General features: G+C 38.4%; 1 protein-coding gene across 1 annotated transcript in view; it reads left to right on the top strand.

Annotated features, from left to right (window-relative positions):
- Positions 1-220: 220 nt before the first annotated feature.
- The window catches only part of CALCR (calcitonin receptor), a 156102-nt gene continuing 146727 nt past the window's right edge, over positions 221-9595 (top strand). Inside the window, exon 1 of the mRNA XM_003982757.5 lies at positions 221-435. The gene's annotated coding sequence lies outside the window, so the exon portion shown is untranslated. The remainder of the gene's footprint in view (positions 436-9595) is intronic.

Here is a 9595-nt window from a genome sequence, read left to right as displayed (position 1 = left end):
GGCGAGGGAAGGAAGGCGCCCGGAAGGTGAGCCTCCTGGACTTTGGGGAGATGGAAACAGCGCATGGGGAAAAAGCAGTTACCTTTTAGCCCATAATACAAGCTGGGTCTAGGTTTAAACCATCAGTTAAGGCAGAAGTAAAGTGTCAGGGAATCGGGAGGGAGGGCAGGAGGAGGGCTGAGGACTAATGCAGTTTGCTCTCTCGTCAAACTAGGAAAGCCAGCCCCCCAGACAACTGGGTGGGCTGCGCCGCGCGGCTCGCGGACCTTCCGGGGTTGGAGAGGTGCGCACCCCGTGCACCTCACCCTGAGGCTGACATCTCCTGCTCAGGAGATGGGCGCTGTAGCTTGAGTTCCTGAGTCTCTGGAGCCACCACCTGCGAATGCCCTTCGCTTCTACTGAGCTGTGCCCAGCAGCCCTGTGAGACTATTCCAGGTAAGGAGGGTCTGGGAATGAACGGGACTTAAAGCTTTGGGATGTTCCCGGGGATGGTTAGCAGTGGAAGGGCACAAGGTACCTTGTTTTTTGATTGCAAAACTGCAGTTTGATTGTGGTGCTTTGAGGTTCAAATGTAGGGTCAGCTTTAGTCTCGGTCGTCTCACTTTACCCTTGATTAGAGAAAAGAGGGTTGTCCTGGGAAGGTGCTACAACTTAGGATTTCATATTGCAGGCTCCTCTGAATTTTTTGTGACTTTCACTATGTTACTAATATCAATTTTCTCTCAAAAGTTTTATTTTCCAACTTACTGGGTATGAAAATTACGGGGCTGAGGGTTGTGGATTTTTTCCAAAAGGTGTTTATTAACTAACAAACAGATAATATCGGCATCTATGTGATGTGTCATCGTTGTTCTGGATATTGGAAATGAGTACAGTGGTGAGTGGCGTTGCTTGTTAAGTCATGTTTTACAGAGAATTATTTTCCAACAATCATTTATGCATAGCAGCCATTCTTCACACCTATTAGGAAAAATATGTTGTGTGCGTAGTTTCCAAAGGGGTACTCTTTTTTCATGATGCTCTTTCCAAGCCTGGGTGAAAGACATCAAGAAAAACTCTAACAGATGAATTCTTCTTCCCCAAGCAGTCATTTTCCTTGAGGTACAAGGAAATCCAATCAAAGTCAAACTCCAACAATCCAGTTCGATTTTTAACCCATTATTCAGGCTTTACCTTGCAAATATGCCTAAGAAAAGTTCTACCTGAAAGCTTTACCTAATATTATATGGTGTATGCGAGACTAGGAGGCAGGGTTCCATTTGCCGATCTTTGGGAGACCCCGACAATTTCGTGGCTCCAGTTAGCCTAAACCAAGACATCTGTTCAAGGCTATTTGTTGAAATTATTGGGTGATGGAAAGTGAAATGCTCAAAAGAAATCAAAGTGTGACCATGTAGTTACTGAAAATAATCTTTAAATAGCAGAGTGTCTAAGTTTGAGTGTGTTTTAAATGGTAGGAGAAAGCAAATATTTTATACATTTGGGCCACTTTGGCTTACCACTAAAGATAGAGTTGGAATGCTTTTAGTGTTGTGGGATTTGTAGAGTATAATTTGTAATAGCATGTTGCTAGCCTACTATGTGTTCAGTTAAAGAACTCAGCTTATAAAAGTAGAAAGTGCTGGTTCTCTACACTGACATTATGAAAGGAACTAAGGTGATTAGATTTGCAAACATCTTTAGTTTAAGTCAGTATTCTCAGTGGGCACTCATTTCTACTCAATATTTTAACATAGCTGAAAACATCCATCAGCCAGGATTTGTTTTGGTTCAATGCCTCTAATCTACAGTTAATTTTGGGAACTATAGCCATAAGAATAATATTCAGTCATATTGTAAAATGCTCTAAGATTATTTATTGACCACACCAATACACTGAGTAAACATGAAATCCTTATTATAACTTATTCACAAGAACACATAAATAATCTTAGAGTTGTATTGTTTCATGATTCTTGGAGTTGAAGAAAATTACCTGATATAAATACGGCTTTGGTTTCCCATTTTGTTATGTATTTGAATTCCAGATAATGAATGATGATGGATGTATAAAGGTAGCATTTGTTTCAATCAGTTAAAGAAATGGAGCTAAATCTTAGTATAGTGGTATTGTGGCAACTGTGTTCTTGGTGAACTTCTCAGACTCTTTAAATGTTGACATGAATGAAGATATTATCTACTGTTGTGTTTTACTGCAGTAAAAATGAAATGGAAATAGGAGATGTGATATTTTCAATGATAACCTAAACCAGTGTTCTCAACTCAGGCTGCAAATTAGAATCAATGGGAGAGCTTTCAAAAGAATAAGGTTATCTAGACCCTTCCCCAAACCAATTAAATCAGAATATCTGAGGAAGGGCCCACTTTTTTTTTATGTGATTTAATGTGAAGCCCTGACTGGGAACCACTGTTTGAGATGGTTCCTGTCAAATTTGGTAGAGCCCGTTAATTTTGGAGGTTCTTGGTGAAAATAAATGCCGTATGTTCTACTGTCGGTTGAATCTTTTTTCTTTAAAAACTATATCTAATTTGATTTCCCAATTAGAAGAAAAAGAGGTTGTTTTCCCTGATGGTAGATGTTTAAACCATAATAGCTTCCGGGAAAAACATGTTTTTTTCTCCAGAAAACAAGCTATTGAGTTTGAAGCTTACCTGACCATCCAGAAAATGCTTTCGTAAATTAGCTCTAGCTTGGAAAGATATTGGAAATAATGCTTTAAGAAACATAGAATTTGTTTTCATTCTTTAAAAGACCTGAATGATGTGTCATGTGCAAATATATACCCTTTGAAAGGAGAGAAGGAGGAAAATAGTACCATTGTCTTTGGCACACCAACTAACATATCCCAGGTGCCAACTATGTTCTAGCATTTTCACATAAATTACTTTATTTAAGGCTCACAAGAGCTTTGTGAGGTACCAGCTATTATTTGGATTTTGCATATGAGGAAATTAAGGACCCATTAGGTTAATGAACTTGCTCAAAGCCACAAACCATGTAAATTTAACACAAACCAAGGTCTTCTTATTCTCCATTCAAAATGTAATAAAAGATATATTTACAAACATTTCTTAAAAATTAAAGGCAGCAGTTTTTTTAAAAAGCAATATTGGTTAAGAGCACAGATTCTAGAATGGCTATGCTTGTGTTTTATGCCTGGCTCCATCATTTTCTAAGAAGCTGTAGGATTCCAGGCAAGTAATCTAACCTCCCCATGCCTTAATTTCCTTTGTAAAAGATTTCTCTAATGACAATTAAACAAATTAATATTTGTAAGTCACGGTGGGTAGGTGCCTGGTGCACAGTAGGTTCTATGTAAGTGTTATACTTTTTTAAATGTCATTCATTAAAAAATATTTTTGATTATTTGTTATATGTCAAGCATTGCATTAAACCTGAAGATACATAAACAAATACGTCATATCCCTATCCTCAAGGATTTTGTGTCCAATAAAGAATGACCAATACGTAAGTAATCATTTCATTCTGGTATGAGAGTTTCTTCCAGTTTAATTATAATCAGAAGCATTATTTTATGTGACAACTTTGTGCTTTTCAATGTTAATATGATCTTCCAGAGCTCCATATAATAAGGTTAAAATCAATTGATAATAGGTTATGTTGTCACAATTGTTTTCAATTCTATCAAAACACAGGAGCCAGTATTAACGTATGTTTCTGGCTTTACTTTATGAGTTTAGAAAACTGGTCATATGGAAATGTTTGGGGTCTCTAGAATTTTATGTTAGACGTGAATAAGTTAGAGACAAAGAATTGGTAGAAAATGTCATCAGAATATATTCCTCAATACTTCTAAATGCTATTTTTTTGGATTGGTATTCTGAAAAGAGTGTTATCTGATTGGAATGTAGTTTGTTTTGTTTTAAGAATAATAATTTTAGGGGAGGAAGAGTTGATCAAAGAGTAGAGTTAAAGGTCTCTAACACCAGGCTGGCTTGGCAAGAATATGTATATGTCATCAGAACTGGCTATGCTTTTTGCACTATGCCTGTGGCTCTATGCCACTGCCCTGTGTCACTTCACACGATACCTCCAGGGTACCTGTGAATACCTCACCGGTCTAAGATTCTGTCTTCATTCAAATGAAAAGTCCCCCTTTATTAAAAATAGTATAAAAATTGGTATTCTTTGTAAAAGAAGAACACAGTACTCTAAACCTAAGGAGATATTTCTCAAAGAAATAAAGTACCTAGCTCAGTGAAATATTTTCTGTTTTTGTAATCAATATTTAACCATTCTATCTCATTGAAATGTCTGTTGCAAATGTATGTCTTCTTCTGTCTTATCAAGTCTCAAGGGTACCCCCAGTTTTTCCTATGGATGTTGCATTTTTCTTCCTTCTACTTTCACTGCCGCCCCTTTATTTTGAGCATTTATTATTTTTAACAAAATAATTAAATATTCTCCTAATATTCAGTTACATTCAGCCTCCTTGATGCATTCAGTGTTATATAATAGGGTCAGACTTATTTTCTAAGCTCCCATTTTGTCTCCTTCTGTTCAGAATTATTCAGCGATTGCTGAGGGACCATAAGACTTAGAACCCTCTCTTCAGCTAGGCATTTAAGATGTTTCATGATATAATCCCATTTTATCTTTCCTATTCAAGTCAAGTTGGAAACCACAACAATTCCCTAATTCCAGTTCTGAAGCCATAATGATGCTGCAAAAATTGACTCCAGGTTTAGAGTCCATCCTTCACTTTCAACCCTTGTGCCCTCACCTCTCAATCTCAGTTTATATTCTGTTGCCTCAAAATCGAGGTTTGTAGTTGGGGGGGGGGGAGGACTTTACATCAGTGGTTCAGTGGTGAAGCTGCATTGCTTTGCATTTTGTTTCTTTCCACAACCCTGGTCTTCATCCCTGCCTTTTACTTGTCTTACATAGTTCAGAATCCGGCATTTCAAATCTTACCTTCCTCCATCCTGCAAAATGTCTTAGTCATTCTCCTGTAACACATTCAACAAATTTCCACCCTTAAAGCTTTGCTCATATTTTTAAACTCAGTACATATTTACTAAATGCCTATTATGTCCTAGTTGGGGGATTTTGTGACAGGTTACAGCTCCGGGCTTCCTGGGAACTGCAGGACACAGATAGATCAACAGATAGTTACACCATCGTGTGGTAAGTACTCCAATAAAGAAATGCTATGAATGTTGTGGAAGCAGGGAGGAACAGAACTGAGCGGAGCATCAGAAAAGCTTTCTGAGGGAGGTGACCCTAAAGGGGACATCATCCGGCATTGATATGACAAGACAGAAGAAGCCGAATAAGGAGGGAAGAGACGAAGTGTGCTACAGGCAGGACACAAGACTCTAAAAAGCCCTGGAGGTTTAAAACAACATGGTGATTTCAGGAAGCCATGGGTATTTGGGTTGGTCCTGGGGAGGTCAGCAGAGCAGGGATCATCAAGTGTCTTATGTGCCTGTCTCATTAAAGGATTTGCATTTTATCATGAAGACAATGGGGTTTCTCGAAGGAGTTAAAGTAGGGGACTGAAATAATCAGATCTGTGGTTCTGGTAGATCACAGCAGCCAGAAGATAGGAGAGATATTAAGTCGGAGGAGCAATGGATATAAATTAACTGGAAACCTGGAGACTTACTGCAGTAACAGAGGGGAGAAATAGTTAGGGTCACCTTGTGGGAGATAGAAAAGAAGAGAAAACAGTCAGGAGATTATTGTAGGGATAGCTTTGGTGGAAATGGGCAAATGGTAGAAATTGGAAGTGAGATGAATGAGGGAGAGAGCTGATAGTATGATCAATTCTAGGTGTCTTTCACAGATAATAGGAGAGATGGATGTCTTCCATGTGGTCTGGACAAGGAATATTTTAGGGACAGAAGATAAAGAATTTAATTTGGAACGTGACGCATTTGACTTACCCATGTGATGATGTCCAGTAGAAGTAGATACAGAAATTTGTGACTTGAGAAAGACTTCTGTATTAGAGATATGGATTAGGAAGATGTAAGTGTATCTATTTCAGCTGATAGTATAAGAAGGGACGATTTCTCCTTTGGAGAAGTAAAAACTGAAAAGAAAGAAGAAGGAAAAAAAAAGACAGAAAATTTTGAAGAAAAGAAAAACATCTAAGACAGAATCCTGAGAACCAGGGTTTTTTTTGTTTGTTTGTTTGTTTTTTTGTTTGTTTTTTTTTTAGGGGACAAGAGTCTGCAAAAAAAAAAAAAAGATAGAGATAAAAGGCTAGATGAAAGGAAGAAACACAAGAGAAAGTGATTTTGTGGAAGCCGGGGAGAAAAAAAGTGGGCACCACAAGTAAATCAAGTGGGTAAGAAGTGAGAGATCACAGTTGGATTTAATTAAGAGCAATTTCAGTAGTGGGTTGAGGAATAAAGGAGAAGCAAAGAAATTGAGACACTGAGGATCCACAATAATTTCAATTAGTTTGACATGAACTCCTTGCTTTATTTCCCTTCTTTGAAATTTTACAGTCCCCTAGAGTTTAACTTAAATGCTGCTTCCTTCTTTTAGCGTTACCTGGATGGCCAACCCTCTCCCACCCCCCCCCACCACCACCAAGGCAAGATGTAATATCACACCTTGATACCTCTTTCCTTAGAGCTTCTAGGAAGTACCATGCATGCCCCTATGTATGTGTGTGTGTATAAAGTATTCTTCCCTTTTGTCTCTCATTCATTGAAATGAACTCTTTATTATAACAGTGTATTGGGTGGGGGTAAAGATGGGTTTCATTAACCCCTACCCTCTGGGACTACAATCTAGAAAACCCAATTATTTCAGTATCCAATATTTCTCAGAATGGAGACTCAGAAGTTTCATGGGTGAATCTTTCAGGGAAAAATACCACTTTTGAGGCACAGGTTATACCACTTTATACTTGTCTTCTGGCACTTTATCTCCCTTTTCTGTTGTAGAGATCTGTTAATTTTTCTTATTTTCTTACTCGATTAAAAAGGACAGAGTCATCCGTTTATCCTGTATTCCACAGCACACAGAGGAGACTTTCTCTTCTCTCACTGAAATGAGTTAAACTAACCTAAATGTTGCCATAGATATGGTGCTTTTTTTCCCTGAAATTATTTTTGTCACATTAAGCCTTAAATTTTTCCTCTTTTAAGGTATCAACTAGCTGATACCCCAGAGATTTCAGTCCCTTCTCTCTGGTATGCTGCAAATCAGTAATCCATCCCACATTTCTTACACCGGTACTGTTATTTCCAGCTTGAATCGGTGTTGACTTGAAGAGCCAACTCTATTTTCTTTAGTGAGCATTTAATACATAGCTTACATATTCAGGGGGACCTGGGTGGCTCAGTTGGTTAAGTGCCCGACTCTTGGTTTTGGTTCCGGTCATGATCTCATGCCCTGCATCATGCTGTCTACTGTCAGTGCAGAACCTGCTTCAGATCCTCCGTCTCCCTCTCTCTCTGCCCCTTCCCTGCTCGCTCTCTCTCTCTCTCTCTCTCTCTCTCTCTCTCTCTCAGAAATAAATAAAAATCATTTTTAAAAAACATAGCTTACTTATTCAGAACATAGCATTCATTCTAAGCATGCAGAATTGTTTTCCACTGGCCCCCTTACACTTTCTTAATCACAAAGCATATACCTCTACATTTCCCGTGCCTCTTGCACCAAGCTGAAGCTACTTAGGTGATATTTATACCTCTGTAGGCAGGGGCGAAAAATGGGACTTCCCTTCTCATATTCCCAGTGTGGATCAAAGCCCTGGAAACAATTAATCTTAAATTATTTGAATAACTGATTGTCACCAAGTTAGTATCTCTGGGAATTTAGGAATATAACTAAAGTAACAACAAAAACAGCCTACTACAACTCGTTGAACCCTGACTGTGTGCTGCATTCAGCGATGCTCAGTCATTATCATGACAATCATATGGAATATTATTAAGCCCATTTCACGAAGACAGACTCAGAAAGCTTACGTGACTCACCAAGGTTCATGCATCTCCAAAGCATCAGGGCTAGAACTCAAACCTAAGATCACCTAATGCCAAAAAACTATGCTGCCCTACTGCAGTCAAATGACATTTTGATGGTGATTTGGACATCTTTTTTTTTAAATTATAATTTGTCTATATTAATTGTCTTGAATGATCAGAACCTTCAATAACAGAAATAGGAGCCCTTGTCAACATGGACTTTTAAGTCAGTATCTCTGGAGGCTTTATGCTCAGCTTTCCAGCCCAGTGGGGCTGCCGGGTCTGTGGCTATCATCCTGACAACCAAGACCCAGCCTTTTGGAACACCCTGCAATAGTCCAGGCTCGTGCTCTGTGAAAAAGGGAACATTCTAGATAGCTACACACATAAGCAGGAACCCCCTGCACTGCGATGAAAATGTGAAATGTGATATAGTTCTAGGATTTTAGGCTTTCTTGTCTGACCCAAACCTATTTCTATGAAGTAGCTGTTAATTTATTACAAACAGAGATGAATTTGGTGTCAGCCAAATATGATAGCTATATTTATCCTCTTCTGGAGCCCAAAAGGAATGGCACTTATCCCAGAACTATCCTAAGGAAAAAAAAATCTCCTTGATAATAAAAATTTTTAAAGGAAAGTTCTGCTATTTGAGGAAGTTGCCTCTCGAGCAGGGGGCTCACAAAGTCAACCAGGGCAATAAGGGCAAAGGGAAAGGCAAATGGCACCATTGCCAAGTTTGAATTTCAGATGGACATGACTCATACATGAATTAACCCAAACTTCAGCATAATTATTTGTTTCCAACCTTAAGTCCGACAGAATTCTTGCAGGCACGAAGGGTGTATTGTGGAAAACGTCCATGTTTACAGACATTGAGATGGGATCTCTTTAGCCCAAGATTCAAAGAAATTCATGACACAAAGAACACAATAATGCAAATTGCTTTAGCACCTCCTTCCCTGGGCCTACTACAGGGCTAAAAGGTCAGGACAATATTAGAACACTTTTTCATTCCTAACGTCATATAGACTGCAAAGATGGCATTAAGGCAAAAAATCCCAGCAAAGTGGTGAGCGATCATTGTTGCTCGAGGGCCAATTCAAGGAAAAGCAAGAATTTACTGGGGTGCTTTTCTTCCCATTCAGAATGAAAATAATTTTATTGCATCCAGTGAGGAAAACGTATATTCTTGCAAATTAGATATGTTATTTTAGTAAATAGAAGTTCAATGAGAAACTTCGCATTTCTTAGCTACTAAAATATTAAGACTCTGGGCAAATTTGAGGAGTAGCAACTTGGAATCAGCAAATATCAAAACTGCAAGTTAGAGCCTCATTGAACTGCATTTTAATTTGTTAAAGAGGCATTCCTGGTATTTGAGGTAATGTCATACATTTTCTTGGTAACTAATATTGTATCCTTATTATTAATAAGAGGTCCAATGCTTTCATTAAAGAGGAGACCTCTTTCATTAAAGAGGAATATGCAATGGCATATTTCCCCATCAGTAGGTGACAGTGCTGCCTTGAGAACTCCAGTCTTCAGACTCCAAGTCCAGTGCTCTTCTTGAAGAGTCTGCAGAATTGCAGGGAGTTGTGAACATTTGCAAAAAAAAAAAAAAATTGCATGAATGTCCTTATAT

This window comes from Felis catus, chromosome A2 (assembly GCF_018350175.1).
Source record: "Felis catus isolate Fca126 chromosome A2, F.catus_Fca126_mat1.0, whole genome shotgun sequence".
Classification (NCBI taxonomy): Eukaryota; Metazoa; Chordata; class Mammalia; order Carnivora; family Felidae; genus Felis; species Felis catus.
The sequence above is the reverse complement of the archived record's forward strand: the minus strand, read 5'-3'. Positions and strand labels throughout refer to the sequence as shown.